Source organism: Mandrillus leucophaeus, unplaced genomic scaffold, assembly GCF_000951045.1.
Source record: "Mandrillus leucophaeus isolate KB7577 unplaced genomic scaffold, Mleu.le_1.0 Scaffold43, whole genome shotgun sequence".
NCBI classification, from domain to species: domain Eukaryota; kingdom Metazoa; phylum Chordata; class Mammalia; order Primates; family Cercopithecidae; genus Mandrillus; species Mandrillus leucophaeus.
Window position 1 is genome coordinate 1,047,810 of NW_012104587.1, and position 4,051 is coordinate 1,051,860.

Below are 4,051 nucleotides of genomic sequence, written 5' to 3' on the forward strand. Positions count from 1 at the left end.
GCCTGCTGTTGATACCGTGAAGACTGGGCGCCTCAGCCCTGGCCCTGTAGCTGTGTGTCTTAGGCCACCGGTGGCCTGCAGGACCAAGGTACTGTTCCATCCCCTGCGGTGTGCCTCAGGATCACCGGGTGCAGACGCCCGCCCTCGGAGATGCTGCTGCAGTGGGTGCTTCCACTGCCTGGATAACCCCTGAGGAACACTTCAGTTACTGTCACGATGGGGCAGGTGGAGCTCCTCCCTGTTTTTTGGGGTGCTCCCTGTTTGTAACGGGAAACTTGCTCATTGGGAAAGACCTGTGTCTTGACACAGCCCTGCCACTTAGTCCCCTACCCTCTCTATTCCCCAGGCTCCACCCTTGCTGCACAGGTACAAATGGACCTGAGAACATCTGTGTGCTGGTGAAGCATGAGGTCTGAGTAGAAAAGGGGTATCCCTTGAGACCACCTTGGGACCAGTGCTTGCAAGCAGCGAGATATTTCCCCAGCAAAACCAGGCAGCTGCCAATTAAATGCTTAGCGCCAATGAAAGCTGGCTGTGGTCCTGCCTGTGAGCTGCCTGCTGCTGCCTTCTGAATGCATACATCTGCTCCTCTAGCCCGGGGTTGCCAAACTGTGGCCTGTGGGCCAAATCCAGCCACAGTCAGTTCTTTAAAGTTTTATCGAAACACAAGCGATAGAAATGCCCATTTACCGGTTGTCTCCAGTTGCTCTGCTCTGAGGGCAGTGTTAAGTTGTGCAGCAGAGGCCCATCCATGCAAAGCTGAAAATGTTTACTATTTGAACTTTTACAGAAGTTCTGCTTAAGGACAAAATAAAGCCTAAATCCAAGAATACTTTTAAAAATGAGGAAATAGTGAACACAATAGATGGAAGTCTGGAAGTTTCTACCCATGCCAAGAAAAGCGTTTTATGGTTTGTTCAAATATGTTGTGCAGTTCAAATTTTTTCCCGATATTCTCTGACTAGACACTTGTACTGAGTAAACTGGTGAGTGTGTCTGTCTAAAACCACAATATCAAAATATCACTTAAAGGATCTTTATATAGTGTGTTTAAGAAAAAGTTATTATTCAGCAGAAAGGTAATTGCAATTGGTCTGCATATTTATCAACACTTGGTATTGTCTGTTTCTTATTTTAGCCATGCAAATAGGTGTGTACAGATATCTAATCATGGCTTTAATTTGAATTTCCCTAATGGCTGATGGTGAACATCTTTTCATGTACATTTCTGTCATCTGTATATCTTTGGTGAAGAGTCTTTAAATCTTTTGTTCATCTTAAAATTGCATTGTTATGTTACCGTTGGGTTTAAGAATCTTTACATATTATGGATACAAATATGTTGTCAGATATATGCTTTGCAGTATTTTCTCCCAATCTGTAGCTTGTCTTTTTAAAAAAAATTTTTTTGTAGAGATGGGGTCTTGCTTTATTGTCCAGGCTGGTCTCAAACTCCTGGTCTGAAGCGATCCTTCTGCCTTGGCCTCCCAAAGTGCTGAGATTGTAGGCATGAGCTGCCATGCCTAGCCCAGCTTTTTGTTTACTTACCAGTGCTTTTCACAGGACAAAAATTTTAATTCGATGAAGTCCAATTAATTAAATTTTAAAAATAGAGTGTGTTTTTTTGTCATGTCTAAGAAACCATTGTCTAGTCCTAGGTCCTAATTCTCCTTTGTTTTCCTCTAAATGTTTTTTATTTTACATGTTACATGTAGATTTATGATCTATTTTGAGTTAGCTTTTTTTTAAGTATGAAGTTTATGTTTTTTGTTTGTGTTTAGGAGCATATGGATGGATGTCTAATTGTTCCAGCACCATTTGTTGGAAAGACTACCCTTTCTCTGCTGAATTTCTTTTATATCTTTGCCAGGAATTAGCCATATTGGTGTGGGTCTATTTCTAGACTTTTTATTTTCTCCCATTGATCTGTACCTCTCTCCTTTTGCCAATACCACATAAATCAAGATGACTATAGCTTTGTAATAAGTATTAAAATCTGGTAATATAATTCTTCCAATTTTATTTTTCTTTCAAAATTATTTTGACTATTGTATCAGTGTTACCTTTCCATTTAAATTTTAGGGTTAGCTTATCTACAAAAGTCCTGCTGGGATTTTGATTGGAATTGCATTAAATCTGTAGATAAGTTTGGGGAGAATGAACGTATTTATGATCGTCTTTTAATCTGTGAACATGACGTGTCTCTCCATTTATTTGCATGTTTAGTTTCTTCAGCATTTTATAGTTTCAGCATACAGATCCTGTACATATTTTCTTAGATTTGTAACTATTTATTTTCTTGGAGCTGTTGTAAATGGTCTTGTTTTTCTGATTTTTGGTTTCCACTTGTTCATTGCTGGTGTATAGAAATACAGTTGACTTTTGTGTCAACTTTGTATCCCGTGATGCAAGTAAAGCAGTACTGAGGGGAATTTATAGGGCTCAATGCCTGTGTTAGAAAAAAGGTCTCAAATCAGTGACCTCAGCTTCTACTTTAAGAAACTAGAAAAAAAAAAGAGCAAATTAAAAGTGTACACAGAGAAGGGGAAATCATGCAAGTAGAGCAGAAATCAGACATTAGAAAGAGAAAATACAGAAAATTAATTAACCAAAAGCTAGTTCTTTGAGAAGCTCAAGAAAATTCTATTTAGACTGATCAGAAGAAAAGATAGATTACCAATGTCAGAAATTAGGTAGCTTCACTACAGATTCTACAGATATTAAAACAATAAGAGACTATTATGAACAACCTCTAGGAATACCTTTGACAGTTTAGATGAAAGCAGTGCAGATTCCTTAAAAGATACAGATTAGTTTACTTAGGAAGAAATGGAAAACCTACACAGCTCTATCAAAGATGTGTTATCACAAAGAAAACGGTAGACATAGGTAGGTTTAGTGGTAAATGTTGCCACATGTTTAAGGAAATAATACTAATTCTACACAACCGCTCACATGAAATATAAGAGGAAAGAATACTCAGTTCTGTCTCTGAGGCCAGCATTGCTTTGGTCCCCAAATCAGACATTGCAAGAAAAGAAGACAATTATCCCTCATGAACATCAACACAAGAATTATCTTAGAGTTTCATCAAGTCCAAGTTAAATAAAAAGGATTACACTTTTTGTTGTTGTTGTTGGAGACAGGGTCTCACTCTGTTGCCCAGGCTGGAGTGCAGTGGTGGGATCTCAGCAACCATATCCAAACCACACCAATATCCCTTTCATTTTCAGGGTACTTTCTGACCTTGGTTAAAACTGCCATTTCCCCTAGTAATCAGAAAAGCCTTATTGTGGGGTTTTTGATACCTTTTTATAGTTTTATGTTGTCTTCTTTGTTTTAAGGCATATATGAAGTTGCTTCAAAATTGGGAACAAGAATTGTCACATTCTTTTGTTTTTTCTTCATATTTTCTCCATATTTTTCTTGTTCTCCTCTTTTGTCCTCCAATCCTGGGAGGAAAGTAAGTGTCATGGGTGAGGAATTTCCACTTCCTGGACCACTGGAGTCTCTGGGACCATCCACAGTCCCTCAGCCTGGGAGAGTGCTCTGTTCTTCAGCATACTAAAAATGGCCCTAGCCTGCCCTTAAATGACTCTAGAGGGGTCATTCAAGTGTACGTTTGTATGTAAGATGATTAATATGTCAAATGTGGCTAAAAGGAGCCAGGAGGATCTTTAGACACAGTAATCTTTAGACACAGATCTTTAGACATATTCCCCCAGCCACCCTTCAGAGGTGGGGAATTTTGGTTCTTCCCTGGTAAATCTCCGTCAAATTACTAATTATTGATCTCTGATAATTACTAATTTTTGATCCCTACTTCATGATTATCTCCTTTACAGCTGGTGAGCAAGCCACTGATTCTAGACTTTCATGACTTTCTGATGGCTTCTTACTGACCAAATGATAAACCGCTCAGGATTTCCTGTCTGTGCTGTGTGGGTTAATGTCCCCTGAGCCACCTTCTTTCTCAAATTGCTGTTATAATGTCTTAATCCACAAGGAAGGTCTTGTGTGGACACATGTATAAATCCAGAGTGTTCTGGTA